The sequence below is a fragment of the Notolepis coatsorum genome (genome assembly GCF_963971535.1).
Source record: "Notolepis coatsorum genome assembly, chromosome: 5".
Lineage (NCBI taxonomy): Eukaryota > Metazoa > Chordata > Actinopteri > Aulopiformes > Paralepididae > Notolepis > Notolepis coatsorum.
In genome coordinates this window covers 65009275-65034055 of record NC_140169.1, presented here as the reverse complement: position 1 = coordinate 65034055, position 24781 = coordinate 65009275, and positions in this window count along the sequence as shown.

The following is a 24781-nucleotide window of genomic DNA, read 5'->3' as shown; positions in this document are numbered from 1 at the left end:
GAGGAGGTGTTCTTCAGGGGCTCGTAGAACATGTGTGAGGAGGCTAGAGGAGGTGTTCTTCAGGGGCTGGTAGAACATGTGTGAGGAGGCTAGAGGAGGTGTTCTTCAGGGGCTCGTAGAACATGTGTGAGGAGGCTAGAGGAGGTGTTCTTCAGGGGCTCGTAGAACATGTGTGAGGAGGCTAGAGGTGGTGTTCTTCAGGGGCTGGTAGAACATGTGTGAGGAGGCTAGAGGAGGTGTTCTTCAGGGGCTGGTAGAACGTGTGTGAGGAGGCTAGAGGAGGTGTTCTTCAGGGGCTGGTAGAACATGTGTGAGGAGGCTAGAGGAGGTGTTCTTCAGGGGTTCGTAGAACATGTGTGAGAAGGCTAGAAGAGGTGTTCTTCAGGGGCTCGTAGAACATGTGTGAGGAGGCTAGAGGAGGTGTTCTTCAGGGGCTCGTAGAATATGTGTGAGGAGGCTAGAGGAGGTGTTCTTCAGGGGCTCGTAGAACATGTGTGAGGAGGCTAGAGGAGGTGTTCTTCAGGGGCTCGTAGAACGTGTGTGAGGAGGCTAGAGGAGGTGTTCTTCAGGGGCTGGTAGAACATGTGTGAGGAGGCTAGAGGAGGTGTTCTTCAGGGGCTGGTAGAACGTGTGTGAGGAGGCTAGAGGAGGTGTTCTTCAGGGGCTGGTAGATCATGTGTGAGGAGGCTAGAGGAGGTGTTCTTCAGGGGCTCGTAGAACATGTGTGAGAAGGCTAGAGGAGGTGTTCTTCAGGGGCTCGTAGAACATGTGTGAGGAGGCTAGAGGAGGTGTTCTTCAGGGGCTCGTAGAACATGTGTGAGGAGACTAGAGGAGGTGTTCTTCAGGGGCTGGTAGAACGTGTGTGAGGAGGCTAGAGGAGGTGTTCTTCAGGGGCTGGTAGAACATGTGTGAGGAGGCTAGAGGAGGTGTTCTTCAGGGGCTGGTAGAACGTGTGTGAGGAGGCTAGAGGAGGTGTTCTTCAGGGGCTGGTAGAACATGTGTGAGGAGGCTAGAGGAGGTGTTCTTCAGGGGCTGGTAGAACATGTGTGAGGAGGCTAGAGGAGGTGTTCTTCAGGGGCTGGTAGAACATGTGTGAGGAGGCTAGAGGAGGTGTTCTTCAGGGGCTGGTAGAACATGTGTGAGGAGGCTAGAGGAGGTGTTCTTCAGGGGCTGGTAGATCATGTGTGAGGAGGCTAGAGGAGGTGTTCTTCAGGGGCTGGTAGAACATGTGTGAGGAGGCTAGAGGAGGTGTTCTTCAGGGGCTGGTAGAACATGTGTGAGGAGGCTAGAGGAGGTGTTCTTCAGGGGCTCGTAGAACATGTGTGAGGAGGCTAGAGGAGGTGTTCTTCAGGGGCTGGTAGAACATGTGTGAGGAGGCTAGAGGAGGTGTTCTTCAGGGGCTCGTAGAACATGTGTGAGGAGGCTAGAGGAGGTGTTCTTCAGGGGCTGGTAGAACATGTGTGAGGAGGCTAGAGGAGGTGTTCTTCAGGGGCTGGTAGAACATGTGTGAGGAGGCTAGAGGAGGTGTTCTTCAGGGGCTCGTAGAACATGTGTGAGGAGGCTAGAGGAGGTGTTCTTCAGGGGCTGGTAGAACATGTGTGAGGAGGCTAGAGGAGGTGTTCTTCAGGGGCTCGTAGAACATGTGTGAGGAGGCTAGAGGAGGTGTTCTTCAGGGGCTCGTAGAACATGTGTGAGGAGGCTAGAGGTGGTGTTCTTCAGGGGCTGGTAGAACATGTGTGAGGAGGCTAGAGGAGGTGTTCTTCAGGGGCTGGTAGAACGTGTGTGAGGAGGCTAGAGGAGGTGTTCTTCAGGGGCTGGTAGAACATGTGTGAGGAGGCTAGAGGAGGTGTTCTTCAGGGGTTCGTAGAACATGTGTGAGAAGGCTAGAAGAGGTGTTCTTCAGGGGCTCGTAGAACATGTGTGAGGAGGCTAGAGGAGGTGTTCTTCAGGGGCTCGTAGAATATGTGTGAGGAGGCTAGAGGAGGTGTTCTTCAGGGGCTCGTAGAACATGTGTGAGGAGGCTAGAGGAGGTGTTCTTCAGGGGCTCGTAGAACGTGTGTGAGGAGGCTAGAGGAGGTGTTCTTCAGGGGCTGGTAGAACATGTGTGAGGAGGCTAGAGGAGGTGTTCTTCAGGGGCTGGTAGAACGTGTGTGAGGAGGCTAGAGGAGGTGTTCTTCAGGGGCTGGTAGATCATGTGTGAGGAGGCTAGAGGAGGTGTTCTTCAGGGGCTCGTAGAACATGTGTGAGAAGGCTAGAGGAGGTGTTCTTCAGGGGCTCGTAGAACATGTGTGAGGAGGCTAGAGGAGGTGTTCTTCAGGGGCTCGTAGAACATGTGTGAGGAGACTAGAGGAGGTGTTCTTCAGGGGCTGGTAGAACGTGTGTGAGGAGGCTAGAGGAGGTGTTCTTCAGGGGCTGGTAGAACATGTGTGAGGAGGCTAGAGGAGGTGTTCTTCAGGGGCTGGTAGAACGTGTGTGAGGAGGCTAGAGGAGGTGTTCTTCAGGGGCTGGTAGAACATGTGTGAGGAGGCTAGAGGAGGTGTTCTTCAGGGGCTGGTAGAACATGTGTGAGGAGGCTAGAGGAGGTGTTCTTCAGGGGCTGGTAGAACATGTGTGAGGAGGCTAGAGGAGGTGTTCTTCAGGGGCTGGTAGAACATGTGTGAGGAGGCTAGAGGAGGTGTTCTTCAGGGGCTCGTAGAACATGTGTGAGGAGGCTAGAGGAGGTGTTCTTCAGGGGCTCGTAGAACATGTGTGAGGAGGCTAGAGGAGGTGTTCTTCAGGGGCTGGTAGAACGTGTGTGAGGAGGCTAGAGGAGGTGTTCTTCAGGGGCTGGTAGAACGTGTGTGAGGAGGCTAGAGGAGGTGTTCTTCAGGGGCTGGTAGAACGTGTGTGAGGAGGCTAGAGGAGGTGTTCTTCAGGGGCTGGTAGAACGTGTGTGAGGAGGCTAGAGGAGGTGTTCTTCAGGGGCTGGTAGAACATGTGTGAGGAGGCTAGAGGAGGTGTTCTTCAGGGGCTCGTAGAACATGTGTGAGAAGGCTAGAGGAGGTGTTCTTCAGGGGCTCGTAGAACATGTGTGAGGAGGCTAGAGGAGGTGTTCTTCAGGGGCTCGTAGAACATGTGTGAGGAGACTAGAGGAGGTGTTCTTCAGGGGCTGGTAGAACGTGTGTGAGGAGGCTAGAGGAGGTGTTCTTCAGGGGCTGGTAGAACATGTGTGAGGAGGCTAGAGGAGGTGTTCTTCAGGGGCTGGTAGAACGTGTGTGAGGAGGCTAGAGGAGGTGTTCTTCAGGGGCTGGTAGAACATGTGTGAGGAGGCTAGAGGAGGTGTTCTTCAGGGGCTGGTAGAACATGTGTGAGGAGGCTAGAGGAGGTGTTCTTCAGGGGCTGGTAGAACATGTGTGAGGAGGCTAGAGGAGGTGTTCTTCAGGGGCTGGTAGAACATGTGTGAGGAGGCTAGAGGAGGTGTTCTTCAGGGGCTGGTAGAACGTGTGTGAGGAGGCTAGCGGAGGTGTTCTTCAGGGGCTCGTAGAACATGTGTGAGGAGGCTAGAGGAGGTGTTCTTCAGGGGCTGGTAGAACGTGTGTGAGGAGGCTAGAGGAGGTGTTCTTCAGGGGCTGGTAGAACGTGTGTGAGGAGGCTAGAGGAGGTGTTCTTCAGGGGCTGGTAGAACGTGTGTGAGGAGGCTAGAGGAGGTGTTCTTCAGGGGCTGGTAGAACATGTGTGAGGAGGCTAGAGGAGGTGTTCTTCAGGGGCTGGTAGAACATGTGTGAGGAGGCTAGAGGAGGTGTTCTTCAGGGGCTGGTAGAACATGTGTGAGGAGGCTAGAGGAGGTGTTCTTCAGGGGCTGGTAGAACGTGTGTGAGGAGGCTAGAGGAGATGTTCTTCAGGGGCTGGTAGAACATGTGTGAGGAGGCTAGAGGAGATGTTCTTTAGGGGCTGGTAGAACATGTGTGAGGAGGCTAGAGGAGGTGTTCTTCAGGGGCTGGTAGAACATGTGTCAGGACTCAGGAGGCTAGAGGAGGTGTCCTTCAGGGGCTGGTAGAACATGTGTGAGGAGGCTAGAGGAGGTGTTCTTCAGGCAGGGCTGGTAGAACATGTGTGAGGAGGCTAGAGGAGGTGTTCTTCAGGGGCTGGTAGAACGTGTGTGAGGAGGCTAGAGGAGGTGTTCTTCAGGGGCTGGTAGAATGTGTGTGAGGAGGCTAGAGGAGGTGTTCTTCAGGCAGGGCTGGTAGAACATGTGTGAGGAGGCTAGAGGAGGTGTTCTTCAGGCAGGGCTGGTAGAACATGTGTGAGGAGGCTAGAGGAGGTGTTCTTCAGGGGCTGCTTTCAGGCAACTTGACTGGATCAAATACAACAGACTGCATGAAGCGTGCCACTGCTTGTGCTATTGTTAACTTGTTGTTGCTCTTGTTGACATTTTAATACCAGACAAAGATAGATTTTTCGTCGTCATATACAATTCAAAACCAGGACGATCACACTAACTGTATTCACTGTTTTCTGTCACACTATGGTTTCTGTCCATTGTGTCCCTTCTATCCATCTATCTATCTGAATGTTCCTAGAAGTCCTATAGTAGTATTGGTGATAGTGACTGGACATGTTTACATCTTCACTTCCTCAATGAAATCCTGAAAGTCATATGATGAAACTGCCATTAATGCAAATATCATGCACCACAATAGAAGGTTGTTATTTTGCTAACAGTCAGAGCACTATCATTAGCATGCAATTGTTACTTTGAGTTCGTTGAGTTGAGTTATAACATTGGTTTGCGTATGATTATATCAGGCACATATTGTATGTGTTAAGACTGAAAAAGTCTTAACTGAAAAAGATTTGTAATATAATCTGTGTGTGTATGTGGAGGGGGGGGGTGCACAAATGTAGATACCACATTTGTAAAGAGACAAACAGGAAACAATTCTGTGAATTACATTGCCGGCGGGGGTGGGGTGTGTGTGTGAACCTGCTAGAAATTTACCAGAAGTCTCTCTCTTTCACACACAGAGAGAGAGAGAGAGAGAGAGAGAGAGAGAGAGAGAGAGAGAGAGAGAGAGAGAGAGAGAGAGAGAGAGAGACAGAGACAGAGAGATAGAGAGACAGAGACAGAGACAGAGAGAGAGAGAGAGAGAGAGAGAGAGAGAGAGAGAGAGAGAGAGAGAGAGAGAGAGAGAGAGAGAGAGAGAGAGGGAGAGGGAAAGAGAGAGAGAGAGAGAGAGAGAAAGAGAGAGAGAGAGAGAGAGATGTATCAGTGTCTAGAAAGTAAATCTGGTTCTACTTTAAGCTTGATACACATTATATGGAGGTGTAGTGGTTACGTCATCGTTTTTCGTGTTCCACCCTCTGTCCAACGCAATGTATTTCCCCATTTCTAAATCGTCTCGTTTAAAACAAATTAATCATTACCATTTGCATGGTGTACCTTTCTGTGCTTATTCATCCACAATCTATACAGTAGCTCAACATGAAAATATTCGCAATTAATCATAAAAAAAAATCGCCACATTTTATTTCAACCAAAAATGCTTAAACAATCATGTTAGTGATAGAAGGGAACTCATTTTGTGCAAAAATTTAAAGCTTTTCAATTACCATGTGGCAGAATTGTTACAATAGCCGATAATCCATTTTCCCAATGATAAATCCCTATACGGGTGGAACAACCTGTTATGGTTTGTAACCGACCCCAATCGCACAACACAAGACAGGTATGAGAGTAAGCCAAGAACTGGGCATTTATTGAATACAAACAGAAAGCGGCACTGTCCCTTTAAGGGAGAACACAAAATACTGGAAAACAAGAACTTGGGAAAAATAGGCACTGTGCCTTTAAGGGGGAACACAAAACACTGGAAAACAAGAACTAGGGAAAAAAGGGCAATGTGCCTTTAAGAGGCGAGCTGGCTAAGGGGAAGGCTAAGGGAAAGGCTAAAGGACAGGGCCAGGGCAAGGGACAGGGCAGGAACAGGGGCACTGGAGAGGGGAACAGGAACAGAGGCCCGCGGGGGCGGGCTGGAGACAGGGACAGAGAAAACAGGGTTAAGGCCTTGGACAGGGCGAGGGACAGGGGCACTGGAGAGGGGAACAGGGAAGGGGCTAGCAGAGGGAAAGGGTAGCTGCCAGGGCACTGATAGCTACAGGGCCTATGCTAGCTGTACTGCTACATTAACATAGAGGCTGCGCTAGCTGCCGGAGCTAGGCTAGCAGACAGGGCTGGAACAGGGGCACTGGAGAGGGGAACAGGGAAGGGGCTAGCAGAGGGAAAGGGTAGCTGCCAGGGCACTGATAGCTACAGGGCCTATGCTAGCTGTACTGCTACATTAACATAGAGGCTGCGCTAGCTGCCGGAGCTAGGCTGGCAGACAAGGCTGGACCAGCATGAGAGAACAAGCTAGCTGGAAGGACAGTCCTAGCTGTGGGGAACTGACCTTGCTAGCTGAAGGGGCAGTCCTAGCAGTGGGGAAAACTGACCTTGCTAGCTGAAGGGGCAGTCCTAGCAGTGGGAGAAAACTGACCTTGCTAGCTGAAGGGGCAGTCCTAGCAGTGGGAGAAAACTGACCTTGCTAGCTGAAGGGGCAGTCCTAGCAGTGGGGAAACTGACCTTGCTAGCTGAAGGGGCAGTCCTAGCAGTGGGGAAAACTGACCTTGCTAGCTGAAGGGGCAGTCCTAGCAGTGGGAGAAAACTGACCTTGCTAGCTGAAGGGGCAGTCCTAGCAGTGGGAGAAAACTGACCTTGCTAGCTGAAGGGGCAGTCCTAGCAGTGGGGAAACTGACCTTGCTAGCTGAAGGGGCAGTCCTAGCAGTGGGAGAAAACTGACCTTGCTAGCTGAAGGGGCAGTCCTAGCAGTGGGAGAAAACTGACCTTGCTAGCTGAAGGGGCAGTCCTAGCAGTGGGAGAAAACTGACCTTGCTAGCTGAAGGGGCAGTCCTAGCAGTGGGGAAACTGACCTTGCTAGCTGAAGGGGCAGTCCTAGCAGTGGGAGAAAACTGACCTTGCTAGCTGAAGGGGCAGTCCTAGCAGTGGGGAAAACTACACAAAAAGTGGAGGCCATGCAGAGGGACCGGGTTAGCTGCCTGGGCATGGCTAGCTACAGGGCCTATGCTAGCTGCAAGGGCTGCATTAACATAGAGGCTGTGCTAGCAGCCGGGGCTAAGCTAGCAGACTGGGGCCATGCTGGTAGTAGAGGCCTAGCAAGCTGCAGGGGAGCTAACGAGGCTAACAAGGAAGCTAGTCAAACAGGGGAACTAACAAGGCTAACAGGGGAGCTAACAGGGGAGACTAACAGGCTAACAGGGGAGCTAACAGGGAAGCTAACAGGGGAGCTAACAAAGCTAACAGGGGAGCTAACAGGGGAGACTAACAGGCTAACAGGGGAGCTAACAGGGAAGCTAACAGGGGAGCAACAAAGAAGCCAACAGGGGAGACTAGGGCCAGAGCTGCTTACAGGGATGGAGTAGGAGGGCGCAGGCTAGACGTCTGGAGTGGGGCGCGTCGGCTTGGAGAACGCGCCGGTTCGGAGAGCGCGCCGGCTCGGAGAGACGCATCCTCCCGTAGAGAATTAGAGAACGATGCGCGTCTGGAGTGGTAGCGCGCCGGCTAAACGTCTGAAGTGGTGCGCGTCGGCTTGGAGAACGTGCCGGTTCGGAGAGCGCATCTGGCGCGGGGTCTGGAGTGGTGCGCGTCTGCTTGTAGAACGCGCCGGTTCGGAGAGCGCATCTGGCGCGGGGTCTGGAGTGGTGCGCGTCTGCTTGGAGAACGCGCCGGTTCGGAGAGCGCATCTGGCGCAGGGTCTGGAGTGGTGTGCGTCTGCTTGGAGAACGCGCCGGTTCGGAGAGCGCATCAGGCGCGGGGTCTGGAGTGGTGCGCGTCTGCTTGGAGAACGCGCCGGTTCGGAGAGCGCATCTGGCGCGGGGTCTGGAGTGGTGCGCGTCTGCTTGGAGAACGCGCCGGTTCAGAGAGCGCATCTGGCGCGGGGTCTGGAGTGGTGCGCGTCTGCTTGGAGAACGCGCCGGTTCGGAGAGCGCATCAGGCGCGGGGTCTGGAGTGGTGCGCGTCTGCTTGGAGAACGCGCCGGTTCGGAGAGCGCATCTGGCGCGGGGTCTGGAGTGGTGCGCGTCTGCTTGGAGAACGCGCCGGTTCGGAGAGCGCATCTGGCGCGGGGTCTGGAGTGGTGCGCGTCTGCTTGGAGAACGCGCCGGTTCGGAGAGCGCATCTGGCGCGGGGTCTGGAGTGGAACACTGGAATACCTCCCGTAGAGAATTAGAGAGCGCAGTACTGTGTCCCACTCCAGGCAAACGGCGACAGGTGGCGAAGGCTTGCACCTCGTCTCACGCCGGAGATGAAACAGCATACAGACAGATAGGGAAATCTCCCGTAGGAGCTTACAGATAGAGAATCTCCCGTAGGAGTTTGCAGAACGACCCGACGAGGACAGGGGGGGAGATCGAGCTATTTAAAGCCCACTGGGGCGCTAATTAGAACACACATCAGGTGCGAGATAGTAATTGATACTTGACTAGAAGTGTGTGTTCGGCACGGACCAATCAAACACATAATGACAGGTAGTCCAAGGGTGTGGGCTGCTGAAGAGCAGACGAGAGTAAACGAACGCGAGGGTGGGGGCTGGAGAGGTGAGGAGACAGGGAATCAAAGGTCCAGGGAACAGGAATTAAAGGTCCAGGGAAGAGGCGAACCTCACAGTACTCCCCCCTCCACGGGAGCCACCGGGCGACCGAAAAATACAGACAGAGGGGCCGGGGACATGACAAGGCAACAAACAAAAAATTGGGCCATGCTAGCGGGGAAGCTAGAACTAACAAAGGACAAACTCAACATACACTGTCTGTGCTGGCTGGGGTCGTCGACTGGTCGGGTCGTACTGTTATGGTTTGTAACCGACCCCAATCGCACAACACAAGACAGGTATGAGAGTAAGCCAAGAACTGGGCATTTATTGAATACAAACAGAAAGCGGCACTGTCCCTTTAAGGGAGAACACAAAATACTGGAAAACAAGAACTTGGGAAAAATAGGCACTGTGCCTTTAAGGGGGAACACAAAACACTGGAAAACAAGAACTAGGGAAAAAAGGGCAATGTGCCTTTAAGAGGCGAGCTGGCTAAGGGGAAGGCTAAGGGAAAGGCTAAAGGACAGGGCCAGGGCAAGGGACAGGGCAGGAACAGGGGCACTGGAGAGGGGAACAGGAACAGAGGCCCGCGGGGGCGGGCTGGAGACAGGGACAGAGAAAACAGGGTTAAGGCCTTGGACAGGGCGAGGGACAGGGGCACTGGAGAGGGGAACAGGGAAGGGGCTAGCAGAGGGAAAGGGTAGCTGCCAGGGCACTGATAGCTACAGGGCCTATGCTAGCTGTACTGCTACATTAACATAGAGGCTGCGCTAGCTGCCGGAGCTAGGCTAGCAGACAGGGCTGGAACAGGGGCACTGGAGAGGGGAACAGGGAAGGGGCTAGCAGAGGGAAAGGGTAGCTGCCAGGGCACTGATAGCTACAGGGCCTATGCTAGCTGTACTGCTACATTAACATAGAGGCTGCGCTAGCTGCCGGAGCTAGGCTGGCAGACAGGGCTGGACCAGCATGAGAGAACAAGCTAGCTGGAAGGACAGTCCTAGCTGTGGGGAACTGACCTTGCTAGCTGAAGGGGCAGTCCTAGCAGTGGGGAAAACTGACCTTGCTAGCTGAAGGGGCAGTCCTAGCAGTGGGAGAAAACTGACCTTGCTAGCTGAAGGGGCAGTCCTAGCAGTGGGAGAAAACTGACCTTGCTAGCTGAAGGGGCAGTCCTAGCAGTGGGGAAACTGACCTTGCTAGCTGAAGGGGCAGTCCTAGCAGTGGGGAAAACTGACCTTGCTAGCTGAAGGGGCAGTCCTAGCAGTGGGAGAAAACTGACCTTGCTAGCTGAAGGGGCAGTCCTAGCAGTGGGAGAAAACTGACCTTGCTAGCTGAAGGGGCAGTCCTAGCAGTGGGGAAACTGACCTTGCTAGCTGAAGGCCAGAGCTGCTTACAGGGATGGAGTAGGAGGGCGCAGGCTAGACGTCTGGAGTGGGGCGCGTCGGCTTGGAGAACGCGCCGGTTCGGAGAGCGCGCCGGCTCGGAGAGACGCATCCTCCCGTAGAGAATTAGAGAGCGATGCGTGTCTGGAGTGGTAGCGCGCCGGCTAAACGTCTGAAGTGGTGCGCGTCGGCTTGGAGAACGCGCCGGTTCGGAGAGCGCATCTGGCGCGGGGTCTGGAGTGGTGCGCGTCTGCTTGGAGAACGCGCCGGTTCGGAGAGCGCATCTGGCGCGGGGTCTGGAGTGGTGCGCGTCTGCTTGGAGAACGCGCCGGTTCGGAGAGCGCATCTGGCGCGGGGTCTGGAGTGGTGCGCGTCTGCTTGGAGAACGCGCAGGTTCGGAGAGCGCATCAGGCGCGGGGTCTGGAGTGGTGCGCGTCTGCTTGGAGAACGCGCCGGTTCGGAGAGCGCATCTGGCGCGGGGTCTGGAGTGGTGCGCGTCTGCTTGGAGAACGCGCCGGTTCGGAGAGCGCATCTGGCGTGGGGTCTGGAGTGGTGCGCGTCTGCTTGGAGAACGCGCCGGTTCGGAGAGCGCATCAGGCGCGGGGTCTGGAGTGGTGCGCGTCTGCTTGGAGAACGCGCCGGTTCGGAGAGCGCATCTGGCGCGGGGTCTGGAGTGGTGCGCGTCTGCTTGGAGAACGCGCCGGTTCGGAGAGCGCATCTGGCGCGGGGTCTGGAGTGGTGCGTGTCTGCTTGGAGAACGCGCCGGTTCGGAGAGCGCATCTGGCGCGGGGTCTGGAGTGGAACACTGGAATACCTCCCGTAGAGAATTAGAGAGCGCAGTACTGTGTCCCACTCCAGGCAAACGGCGACAGGTGGCGAAGGCTTGCACCTCGTCTCACGCCGGAGATGAAACAGCATACAGACAGATAGGGAAATCTCCCGTAGGAGCTTACAGATAGAGAATCTCCCGTAGGAGTTTGCAGAACGACCCGACGAGGACAGGGGGGGAGATCGAGCTATTTAAAGCCCACTGGGGCGCTGATTAGAACACACATCAGGTGCGAGATAGTAATTGATACTTGACTAGAAGTGTGTGTTCGGCACGGACCAATCAAACACATAATGACAGGTAGTCCAAGGGTGTGGGCTGCTGAAGAGCAGACGAGAGTAAACGAACGCGAGGGTGGGGGCTGGAGAGGTGAGGAGACAGGGAATCAAAGGTCCAGGGAACAGGAATTAAAGGTCCAGGGAAGAGGCGAACCTCACACAACCAGTGACGTCAGACTACACATCCCTATACAGTGTGCCTTGAGAGTCAAGAAAGTTGGATCAATTTCACAAAACTGGGATGTGATTGTACGACTGCTGATTATGCAACAGTATGCTACAAGTTCTGGGAAGAATGGGTGACACCAAACTGTTGACAACCAGGAGACAAAGTAACGTTATACTTAGGGCTGTCAGTTTATCGCATTAATTAGATTAATTAATTACACTGCAAATTATCGCGTTATGAAAATTAACTCAAAATTAATTACAATTTATTTTTATTTTTTTTTATTTTTTATCTCATTCATTCCATAAGAACGTAGAATACACATTTACAGCGTGTTTTTTTTATATGGTCCATTTGCATTCTAGGGACATCTATGGATCTCAGGGAATGTATTCCCAGTGTCAGAAATACTGTGTCTGTTACTAGGCTTGATGTTAGGGTTTGTAACCGACCTCAAGCGCAACGGCACAGAGAGAGTTGTTTCAGAGTTAGCCAAAGCAAGGGCGTATTTATTTTCAGAGTTACAAGATTGAATTAAGTTGAGCAACCGAACAAACGGGGAATCTGGCATGTGAAGATTGTTGCAGCTCTGCAGATTCTCCCAGTAGGTGGTGGTGAGGAATTAGCTTGTGACGTCTGAAGCCGCTCTGCAGATCCTCCCAACTTTCACTCCCGGTGGAAACGGAGAGAGAGAGAAATCTGAGTTAGCCCAGTGCACAACAGAAACAGAGAGGTGACTGATCCAATAAATATCCAAGTGACTTGATCTTCGGTGTACCACACACAGTTAGCAGAGTCCAGAGAAAAAACAATACGGTAATCCAAAGTGTAAATCCAACACAAAAAATAGGTGAGAACAGTATAAACAAAAACGGGATCTCTTCGGTGTTTCACAAACACACAAAAAACTGGTGATCCAAAAAGAACTGTTTCCAAAAACTCACCAGAGCGCAATGCGTAAAACGGGCAGATAACGAGGCGCAGCTCCGAACGGGGAATCAGGTTCTCCACAGGGATTCTTCACGAAAGTCCTGGAGAGCAACAGACAGGGAACAGCGACGGGGAAGACAAGCAAATGCAGGAGTAATTCAAAACGATCCAACATTGATAGTAGGGGGATCAGGGTATATAAAGCCACAGGGCGCTGATTACAAGCTGTGACAGCTGCGGGATGAAATTGATACTTGCTCCAGAAGCGTGTGTTGGGGAAAGCACCAATCAACACGGCACCTTACAGGAACGGAGCGTGTGGCGGGGAATGCAATTAATCAACAAAGTACCTTAAAGGAACGGAGCGTGTGGCGGGGAACGGACCAATCATCACAGTACTTTAAGAAGCCTGTGGTGGGGAAAGAACCAATCCTCACAGTACCCCCCCCTCCACGGGAGCCACCCGGCGACCCACCCGGCCCCGGCCTGCCCGGACGGGACCGAAGGAAGCCGGCGATCAGGGGCACTGGAGAGGGGGACAAAGACGGAGGCCCGGAGAGGGGGACCGGAGACGGGGACAGAGGACCGGCGAGGGAGGCCGGAGACGGGGACTGGGACCCGGCGAGGGGGCTGGACGGCACCTGAAGACACTGGGCACGACAGGAGGGGCCCCACCCCCTGATGGTGCCGGAGGACCAGGTGACGTGGGGCTCATGCAGCGCGAGCCAAGGCCTGCCCAGGACCACAGGGACAAGAGGAGAGCTGGTGATGAAAAACTGGAGTCTCTCAACGTGGTTGCCAGCAATGGTGAGAAGGACTGGACAGGTGCGTTGAGTGACGTCAGCCAGGCGGCGATGATCCAGCGCGAAGACCTCCAAGGGCCTCTCGAGGTCCTCAAGTGGAATGTTGGCCCGGGTGGCAAACCCAACGTCCATGAAACTCCCATCAGCACCAGAGTCAATGAGTGCACCCACCGTCGCCCGCTGGTCCGCCCAGGCTAGGGTGACGTCCGCCAGACGGTTAGGTGGTGCACGGGTGGGGGAACAGGAAAAACGGCTCACCAGGATCTCCCGGGGTCCCGGCGAGCCTGGTCTTCTTGGCCGGGTAGGGCAATTGGAGACACGGTGTCCATCCCGGCCGCAGTAGAGGCAAAGGCCGGACCTGAGCCTGGACTCCCGTTCGGCCGGGCTAAGGCGGTTGCATCCCAGCTGCATGGGTTCCTCCTCAGTCACGGCTCGGGAGGGAAAAAACCCACCAGTCACGGAGGGGGCAGGACGGTCAGCACTGTAGAGGCGGCCGCCGGGAAAGGGAGCCCCTGAGCGGAGGTCGATGGCACAGTCGTAAGGCCGGTGAGGCGGAAAGACCTGAGCCCTGGACTTACTGAAAACCTCCTCGAGGTCGTGGTACTCGGGGGGTACGTCTGGGGTACTGAAAACCTCCTCGAGGTCGTGGTACTCGGGGGGTACGTCTGGGGTACTGAAAACCTCGTCGAGGTCGTGGTACACGGGGGGTACGTCTGGGGGTCCCCGTCGTGCTCGCTCACGCCTTCTCTCCCGGAGGCGTCCGTCGATGCGGATAGCGAGGCTGATCAGGCCCTCGAGATAATCGGGCTCCTCTTGGGTCGCGAGCTGGTCCCTTACTGCGTCGTTGAGCCCCCTCAGGAAGGTGAGACGAAGCGCTTGATCGTTCCAACCGCTCTCCGTTGCGGCCAGTCTGAACTCCAGCGCGTAGTCTCTGACACTGCCACTGTCCTGCCGGAAGGTGCCCAACCGAGCTCCTGGGTCCTGGCCACGGGCTGGGTGGTGAAAAACCCTGCGGAGCTCTGCCACGAAGTCTGGGTAGGAAAAACAGAAATCAGCCCCCATTGCCCAGGAGGCAGTAACCCACTGTGCTGCTTGGCCCGTGAGCAGGTTAGTCATGTAGGCTACTCGGGATCCCTCTGACGAAAAACGGCTGGGTTGATGATGGAAGACCAACTCACATTGCATGATGAATGTGGCACAATCCTCGAAGTTACCATTGAACAGACGTGGTTCGGAGAGACGGGGCTCCCGAGGTGCGAGGTCTGCCGCGGGTGGTGAGCTGGCCGAGACTCCTGGGACAGGTGGGGTCGAAAGCAGAGTGTTTAATGATGTACGGAGAGCCTGAAGCTGGTGCAGAGCAACAGCCTGCTGATACTCCTGAGTGCCAATGGCATCCAGAATAAGCTGGACCTCGGCCCGGAGGTCCTGTAAAGCGGCCGCAACCGCACCCAACTGTTGGGTGTGGTCATTGACCAACTCGATCTGGACCGCCAACGGTGCCCTAACCCTTTCTGTGTCGGCTGAGGTCGGCATGGTTGGATCGTAATGTTAGGGTTTGTAACCGACCTCAAGCGCAACGGCACAGAGAGAGTTGTTTCAGAGTTAGCCAAAGCAAGGGCGTATTTATTTTCAGAGTTACAAGATTGAATTAAGTTGAGCAACCCAACAAACGGGGAATCTGGCATGTGAAGATTGTTGCGGCTCTGCAGATTCTCCCAGTAGGTGGTGGTGAGGAATTAGCTTGTGACGTCTGAAGCCGCTCTGCAGATCCTCCCAGCTTTCACTCCCGGTGGAAATGGAGAGAGAGAGAAATCTGAGTTAGCCCAGCGCACAACAGAGGTGACTGATCCAATAAATATCCAAGTGACTTGATCTTCGGTGTACCACACACAGTTAGCAGAGTCCAGAGAAAAAACAATACTGTAATCCAAAGTGTAAATCCAACACAAAAAATAGGTGAGAACAGTATAAACAAAAACGGGATCTCTTCGGTGTTTCACAAACACACAAAAAACTGGTGATCCAAAAAGAACTGTTTCCAAAAACTCACCAGAGCGCAACGCGTAAAACGGGCAGATAACGAGGCGCAGCTCCGAACGGGGAATCAGGTTCTCCACAGGGATTCTTCACGAAAGTCCTGGAGAGTGGGTTAGAGGGAACTAAAAAGGGCAAACTCAACATACACTGTCTGTGCTGGCTGGGGTCGTCGACAGGTCGGGTCGTACTGTTATGGTTTGTAACCGACCCCAATCGCACAACACAAGACAGGTATGAGAGTAAGCCAAAACAGGGCATTTATTCAATACAAAACAAAAAGCGGCACTGTGCCTTTAAGAGGCGAGCAGGCTAAGGGGAAGGCTAAGGGACAGGGCCAGGGCAAAGGACAGGGCAGGAACAGGGGCACTGGAGAGGGGAACAGGGACAGAGGCCCGGGGAGGCGGGCTGGAGACAGGGACAGAGAAAACAGGGTTAAGGCCTTGGACAGGGCAAGGGCCAGAGCTGCTTACAGGGAAGGCAGGGTTCAGACGGCGGAGGCCTGGCAAGGAGATCCTCCTCGGAAGTGAAGAGACGCATCCTCCCGTAGAGGATTAGGAAGCGATGCGCGCCGGCTTGAGCGTCTGGAGTAGGAGCGGCGTCTGGAGTTGGAGCGCGCCGGCCTGACATCTGGAGTGGGACACTGGAAAACCTCCTGTAGAGAATTAGAGAGCGCAGACTGTGTCCCACTCCAGGCAAAGGAGCGCGCCGGCTCGAAGAGAGGCTTGGCGTCTGGAGTGGCGCGCGCCGGCTTGGGGTCTGGTGTGGGGCGCGTCTGGAGTAGGAGCGCGCCGGCTAGAAGAGCGTGCCGGCTCGGGGTCTGGAGTGGAGCGCGTCTGGAGTAGGAGCGCGCCGGCTTGAATAGCCCGCCGGCTCGGGGTCTGGAGTGGAGCGCGTCTGGAGTAGGAGCGCGTCTGGAGTTGGAGCGCGCCGGCCTGACGTCTGGAGTGGGACACTGGAAAACCTCCCGTAGAGAATTAGAGAGCGCAGACTGTGTCCCACTCCAGGCAAAGGAGCACGCCGGCTCGAAGAGAGGCTTGGCGTCTGGAGTTGGAGCGCGCCGGCCTGACGTCTGGAGTGGAGCGCGCCGGCTTGGGGTCTGGAGTGGGGCGCGTCTGGAGTAGGAGCGCGCCGGCTTGAAGAGCGCGCCGGCTCGGGGTCTGGAGTGGAGCGCGTCGGCTTGGGGTCTGGAGTGGGACACTGGAAAACCTCCCGTAGAGAATTAGAGAGCGCAGACTGTGTCCCACTCCAGGCAAACGGCGACAGGTGGCGATGGCTGGCACCTCGTCTCATGCCGGAGAAGAACCAGCATACAGAATGGCACAACGTCTCCCAGTGAGAACAAAGGAATCCTCCCGTGGAAGAATAGAGAGCGATGACGATGTCTCACCAGGAGCGTGGCGGTAGATGGTAGCATACAGAACGACCCGACGAGGACTGGAGGGGAGGTCCAGGTATTTAAAGCCCTCAGGGGCGCTAATCATAACTTATCACAGCCGTGAAAGGTAGTCCAAGGGTGGGGGCTAGAGAAGAGCAGAGGAGAGTAAAACAACGCGAGGGTGGGGGCTGGTGAGGTGAGGAGACAGAGAATTAAAGGTCCAGGGAACAGGCGAACCTCACACCCCTGCCTCATCTCTCTCACCCCTATATATCTCACACACACACTTCAGAAACAAACATAGTATCAATATGCGAGCATCAACAATACACCTGAGTGAAGTCTAGTAAAAAAATTAAAAAATTTAAATAAAAAATAATATTTAAGTTAATCGTGAGTTAAAAAAAATTGTGGCGTTAATAGAATCGGGCGATAACGCGTTAATACCGTGTTAATTTTGACAGCCTTATGGTGTACCTTTCTGTGCGTATTCATCCACAATATATAGCTCAACATGAAAATATTCGCAATTAATCGTAAGGGTAGCAAAATAACAACGTTTATGTTTTCGTTCACTGAGAAACTACACTACCATTTGGCGCTGCTGACTGACGTCACCACAGCGTAGACTCCTGGCTTTAGTCGCAGACCTAGGATCAGATTTAGCTTACATTCCATAAGCTTTTACAATGGGAAAATAACGAAGGGTTATGTATATAACCCAGTTCTATGAGTTAAATGGTGCGCTCAGCACCTGTCTGCACTGTACTTCACTTCGTGCACGTGCACTGAATAAAAAATTCCACCATGTACCTTTACATCCCAACATCTGTCTGACCACACCCCCTTCCGCTTACCTTCATAAGCAGGTGTGTGGTCACCTACTCGCCTCCTTCCCAAGATCAAGGGCCGCAGCGGCGTCCAGGTGCTGAGCGCACCATTTAACTCATAGAACTGGGTTATATACATAACCCTTCGTTCTATGTCGTTAATGGCTTGCTCAGCACCTGTCTGCAACAGGGGCTGAGCGGGAGCCATAGCCCGACCAATGTACCCAGCTGAGGCCCGCCACAACTATCAGACCGGGGAGGACCGAGCCCCCCCGACCCTCCCTAATGGAGGATACCCCCCCTATTGGAGGTTCACGGGAGGGTGACGGATCCAACCGTGTGAAGAGGCACTCAAGCAACTCAACGCACAGGGTGAGCAGACCGTGGCTTGACCCCACGACTACACACACGCACAACCCGCATGCCACCCGGGAACGAACGGAAGGAACAACCTCGTTACTGCCCCCAGAAATCACGGGGTTAAGAGCAAACCCAACCCCGTGGCAAGGCCGTAGCAGCGGAGCGCGAAGGAAGACCCAGACCCACCGAAGGGACTGGATCCCCTGGAAAACGGGGGCCCGGAGAGGTCAATGACGCCAGGCATCAAGACCCCATCAGGTGGTCACTTAGTGACACCGCCCCCCACATCGCCAGCGTATTCGGATAAGGCCCCTCCAAGAGCGGGCCCTTTCCCCCCAATAGCACACCGCCTGGCACAGTGACCCTGCAGAACAGGCAGTCAGCATGGCCGTAAGCACACAAAAAGGTTAACCAACGGAAGCAGGTAGCGCACCGGGGAAACCAGGCAACAGGCTGTAACCTGAGCCTGGAGCACTGTGGACAAGACAGGCGCCAAAGGAGTCAGCTGAAAACAGCCCCCCCAGCGGAAGGGGCGTATGCTGGCGTTGTTGCATGACAAAGCCTCCATTAAAAAAAAACCACCCAGAGGGGTAGAGGCAGAGAAGGCTGACATGATTGGCAGACGTCATGAATGTGCAGGGGCACACTCAACCGGGTAACCCGGGAGTTGACACTGCTCCAACACAACAGGGAATCAACCACCCTCTTGGTACCGACGGTGGTTGTTCCTATAACCCCTCAAGAAAAAACTCCAAAACACACCTGCGGGCATACACTGGCTATACCGCAGTACAAGTGTTTCAGTGTTCAAAAAAGGGTTATCCCAGGCCTACGGTATCAACGAAACTTTACTTTGGACCGGGCCCGGCGGCACGGGAAGCACAGGGTTACCAGAGGTGGTCCAAGACCACCCCAACAGCCCTCTCTTCGCCATGCGTGAGAGAGGAGCGAAGAAAAGGAGAACCAGCCCCTTATGACAGTGCCAGGTACAAAAGAGTACCCAACAAGGGTCTCCATAACGCCTAACCTTGTGACACCCCGGGCCGACCCAGCATTTTTTCCCCCTGAAAAAAGCCCAAGTCCCTCAGGGTACCAGAACAGCAGATCTGCATCCCCGGCGGACAACGGGTTAACTGACCTGGACCAGCGCGACCAGACCAGTCCCGTGTCCTAACCACGCCGACATGCCCACTCCAGGAGAGGGGGTAGGTATGCGTGTCGATCTAAAACATGAAAAGAGGGCGCCACCCAGACGGTCCCCATTTAGACCGTGCTCAGTGGCCCACCCCAAGGGCGTAAGACCCCTCTACCTATGTTCTGATCTATTCCGTTAACATCCCCCAGATATGAACGAGAATTCATCGAGACAACCTAGTAAACTGGCGCTCGGAAGAGACAAAACTCCATCCCAGTTGCCCTATAAAAACGCTGTTTTAACAAGCAACCAAGGCGCACTTAGCCCCTGTGTGATTCTTTAACAGAAACACACTGAGCCAGCACTATGTGTGCGTCGAGACCCAAACACATCAATGGATAGTCCAGCAAGACACCAAACATTGTTCCTCCAAGTCGCCTGGGAGAATGACACGGAGCCGTCATGCTTCATGTACCTTCCTCTTTTTATTCAAAAAAGAAAGAACACAGACTGACATGAATCCCTCGTGACGCAGCTGAGGGTAAATTCTTTTTTACATTTTTACATCCCACCACCCTCCCTTAAGGAGGAGACGGAAATCCCCAGACAGACTTCCCACGCGAGCTGTATAGATTGAAAAGAATATATTGCAACATTGAGCTATGTAAAATTAGGGTTAGGGCTCTCCGAGGAGGAGGCACTGAACCAATACACACTCAATAATCGAATTGAATCGAATACACACACAATAGAGCAGGACTCCTTTTTGAAGTTCTACTCACCTTGACAATCTGAGGAGGAGGCTCTGAACTCTGAGGAGGCTCACTCACAGGGAAGGAGAGTCCTAACTCACAGAAGGCCCGAGTAGGAGCTTCGTGAGGAGGAGCCCTGACCACTCCCTGAAACAGATCCATCATATGGACCTGAACAACTCACGGAAGTCTTACCAACAGAGACGCGCACAGTGACGTACTCTATGGCGGGGGAATTTCTGCGGTGCACACGCCCAATCTTCCAGGGCGTGGGACCAGGAAACTCCCTCCCCCCCCCCCCCCTCTTACCCTGTAACATGCCGAACAGCAACGTGACAGGAACCTTGAAGGACAGGAGGTTTTAACCCCTGCCCATCAAAAGGGGAGGAAAGGATTACCAGTTCACCCCTTTACGACCCCACACCCATGATACGATGTAATGACAAAAAAGAGCATGACACAGTCATAGTCAGCTACATGAAGTGTCTAACAGCTTCACACAGCTCATGTGCTAACCTGCTATCTGATTTTTACTAAGGAAAAGACACAGAATAGAGAGGGCCCCCTTAAGAGCCCCGGTACCAGACTTACACATGTGCTTCTGTGGCCAACCTAACCCAGTTGTAGATCACAAGACACACACAACCCTTTATCACAAAAAAAAATGGCAAGTACACTCTTGCTACAGAGGAACGCCGTTTTTCATAACGAGAGAATACAGAATCCTCGATTAGTATCGGCCACAGGCCTTGCTAACCACACACGAAAAGCGACCAAACAATCTTTTCTTTAGGAAAATATAGTTTCTCAAGCGGTTAGCACAACCCCAGCAACTAAGCTAAGGGTTACATCGTATCCCCACAAACATAGTGACACAATATATTGTAAACAACATGTCTGAGAGGAGGGTGGGGAAGCCCCAGGGAACCAGGGGGATCACCCCTCCTACCTTACCCTTGATACGGCCCAGTTGAACAGGTAACCCTGTTAATATGTGAACACACTGTTCATTGTCATTACAGGCTGAGAAAAGAATTCATTCTTCACTCATATGTCACTAAGCATAGCTTTATAGGTTAATTAACCCCCTTAGTTGTGAGTTCACGGTACATGAACACACATGATGTTCTCAACACAACTAACCAGATCATTTTTACACATGTAAACAACAACCCGATTTGTATGGAGAGAGAAGCTATACCAGTGACAAGACAATTCACACACAACATGCGTCGTATCCTCAATGTATTGCAGCAACACCCGTTTTGGAAAACATCGTTATTACAAAACATTTAGAAGGGAAGGAAGAAGACGTGTTTAAGGTCTGGTCGGGACCTTCCTACCGTGAGCGCAGGCCAAGCGAACTGCAGTCTGGCTAACGGGGCACCGACGTTTAAACACAGCATTCCTGTGTTGACGACAAGGGTAGCATCGCTGCGCCACGCAGCCGCTACGGTTCTCCATGTTGACGCAGTCCTCGCCGGCCGGGCTCCCGGTAGGTTCGACTAACATCTTCTGTCAAAGATGACGTCGTAGTCAGAGTGTTTAAGGCATGTTATAGTCACAGAAAATGTTCAACAGTGTAGCATTAAGCTAACAGCCATTCGGCTGATAGCAAGAAGCTAACGTATACCAGCCTGGTAAACACAGCGAGCTAACGCCGCAGCTAATAGCTGCGCAGCTAACAGCTGACTGGCTACACAGTAGTCCATAACTAGCATGCAAGCTAAACAGCGATCACCTGAACTGGATACAATGACATAACAAGCCACACTTCAGACAGGCCGCTGTCCCAATCCCTTCCCTAACAGGGAAAAGAAAAAGAAATGTCAGAACACAGTTGTCAACGGTGATCCAGACATACACGGGCCCTTTGAGCATGGAACTTCCGATAAAGAAGATCTTATGCCCACATTTCCTCGTTAGGGTATACTTTCATTTGTATATGAAAGATGGGGCCTGCACGGGACAGAGAAGCATCCGCTCTAGAATCCTGGGATCACCAGAACCTAGCGCGGCCCACTAGATTAGCCATCATGGGCGTCAAACCAAGATCCTCCGACCGCCGTTTTAAGCCGAGCAGAGGACCCTAGCCTGGGGTCGGCGTTTCGTAAATTGTTAGCTAACCCCCATAGCATCAACAACAACCAGAGCTCGCAAGTAAAACAGTACGTACCCAACCTGGAACAACCGCTTCTCACAACAGACGGTGCGTCCTACAATCCAGCTGTGTTGCTGGAGGGTCACCCCATCCAGCCGCAGCAAGGAGGATTGTAGTTGGGAAGCATGTCAGCGGCGTGAGCTCCTAATACGAAAAAAACGTTGAAGGTCGGAATGATCCAGACACTCCAGTAACAAAGACAATATCGCCGTATTTTCTCGAAAATAGTGAGAGAGAAAATAAAGATATGATGTCAACGTATCTCTCGTTTTCCAACTTTCTTCTACTAACAACCTCGTCAAGTGGGGATCTACCGAAGGCACTTCCTTGTGGTGAAAGTGAAGAAGGAGGCGAGTAGGTGACCACACACCTGCTTATGAAGGTAAGCGGAAGGGGGTGTGGTCAGATGGATGTTGGGATGTAAAGGTACATGGTGGAATTTTTTATTCAGTGCACGTGCACGAAGTGAAGTACAGTGCAGACAGGTGCTGAGTAAGCCATTAACGACATAGAACTGACCCTGAATCTGTGGCTAGTATCTGTTTCACGCAACACTAGTGCTCCGGTGATTTATTATTTATTTATTCCATTTATCTCTAAAGCTAACCACTATTTTTAAAAGCCACAACCACGTTACCATATTTGTATTTATAATTTAAATCTTATAACGTTATTTCGCTGCATATTAAATCACTGTAAATAGTAATACTAATGTAAATCATTGTTTCGTTGTACCTAGTGTATAGTTTATAACATTATTGTTTTTTACATAACGTTAGTAGCTAGCTAGCTTGCTAGCCGGCATGATGCGTGCGGTGCTTTGCCCCAGAGTGTAACCACAGGTCTGAGAAGAGGACCTGCATATTTTACTCATTCCCGAAACTCCTCTACATGCCCTGATTTAAAATGGTTCACGACAATAGACATTGCCAACGTCTAGTACGCTTAGCTAGGTAACGTTAACGTTAGATAGCTAGCTTGGTATCAGCTGGCCGTGACGTGGATTAGGCGACAGCACTGAAAGACAGGCATTCTCCTGCCGTAACTCGGGTGCTGCATCCTGGTAAGTGTAGTTATTTTTTAACGACAAATTAAAAACCTTATAACTACCTTTATTTCAACAAAAAATGCTTAAACAATAATATTAGTGGTAGAAGGGAACTCATTTTGTGCAAAAATGGAAGCTTTTCAATTTTCATGCGGCAGAATTGTTACAATAGCCGATAATCCATTTTCCCAATGATGAATCCCTATACGGGTGGAACAACCAGTGATGTCAGACTACACCTCCCTATTGGTGTAGATTTAGGAATAAAAAGTTCTCCATTTAGAATCTACCCGGTTTTGCGCAATTCTAATTTTAACGGCGGGTCTAGATCTTTCCTCGTGAACGGATACTTGGTCATCACGTAGTTACATTTTATGTAATTGGTGCGAGTTTTATCACGTGTCTTGCGCTTGACCAATAGCAGCCTCTTTGTTGGCAAGTTACAGACCACAACACATTTGTGTAAACAGTCTAACGTTCGCGAAAACATTTCTAAACAATGTTATATGCATATACGTTACTTGCTATAGGCGTTTTATCCACACAAAGCGATTGGATACAGTACTGTATATTTGTATTAAGGCTGTCAAAGTTAAAGGGGAACTCCAACATTTTGGGAAATTAGCTTATTTAACATCTTCCCTGGAGTTAGACAAGAAGATACATACCTTTTTTGTCTCTGTGCGTGCATTTTAGCTTTGGGAATAGACGCTCCGTTAGCATAGCTTAGCTTCATCACTGGAAGTGAGGCAGGACAGTAGCCTTACAGTGCCTTACAGTGTATTGCAAGGTCTGACATTGACCCCCTTTTTAGGAGTTGACCTAGAGCCCACCAAGGTCATGCATATCAAATTTGGTCAATGTCAGACCTTGCAATACACTGTAAGGCACTGTAAGGCTACTGTCCTGCCTCACTTCCAGTGATGAAGCTAAGCTATGCTAACCGAGCGTCTATTCCCAAAGCTAAAATGCACGCACAGAGACAAAAAAGGTATGTATCTTCTTGTCTAACTCCAGGGAAGATGTTAAATAAGCTAATTTCCCAAAATGTTGGAGTTCCCCTTTAACGCGTGATTAACCTAGAATAACTTTCACCAGCCGCCACTGGGTGTGGGTGTTCCCAATGCCTAATGCATGCACAGAGAAGAAAAGGGTAATCTGCTTGTCTAACTCCAGGGTAGATGGCAAATAAGCTAATTTCCCAAAAAGTTGCCGTAAAAGACAAACCTTTTTAGGATTGATTGTACCTAGGTTTTTTTTTTTCATTGTTTTTATTTATTGTATTATTATTTATTATGTGTTCATTTCTTGCTTTTTTCATTATTTTAATTATTCTTTGCAATTAGTTTAGGTGACGCATATTGAGTTGAACTTAGGCTACTGTGTGAAGTGTGCACTGCTATACAAATTGATTGGTTGAGGTGTGGATAGAGGAAATACAGACACAGATTCCCGTTCACCGCACTGACCTATATTTTTATAAAACTAACATCCATCATGGTACAGACAAACTGTGAGGATCAGACATGTGCCCCTGCGTCCTCGCTTCCTCAAAGCATATTAAAAGCATGACAGACTAATCATAAGGGCCATCAAACAAGCAGAAGTTACCCACGTTGGGGGGGGGGTATTCGTTCACTTCCTTTAATTGTCAATTAAATAATGTTGACAGCAACCCCGTGCTAATTTCCCGTTACTGTAACACTGACACAGACACGGCCCATCGTTAAATCCGGTCAAACACAGCCAAGCTGATCTTCACAAACATAGCCACAACACTGGTTAATAAACTACCCTCCCACTCAGGGCATGTTGGGGTAAAACACATCCTAGCCTACTACAAAAACCTAGGGGTCCGCAAAGACAAATTCAAACTTGAAATGGTGACAACAGATGAGGTACTCAAAAAAGTGAGCGCCCTCCAACCTAACAAGGCCACTGGCCATGACAATATCCCCTCCAAATTCCTCAGTGGAAAGAAATCAAATCTACGAATTCCAATCTGGCTTCAGAACATCCCACTCCACTGACACATGCCTTCTCTATTTGAACGACAACATCAAACAAGAGG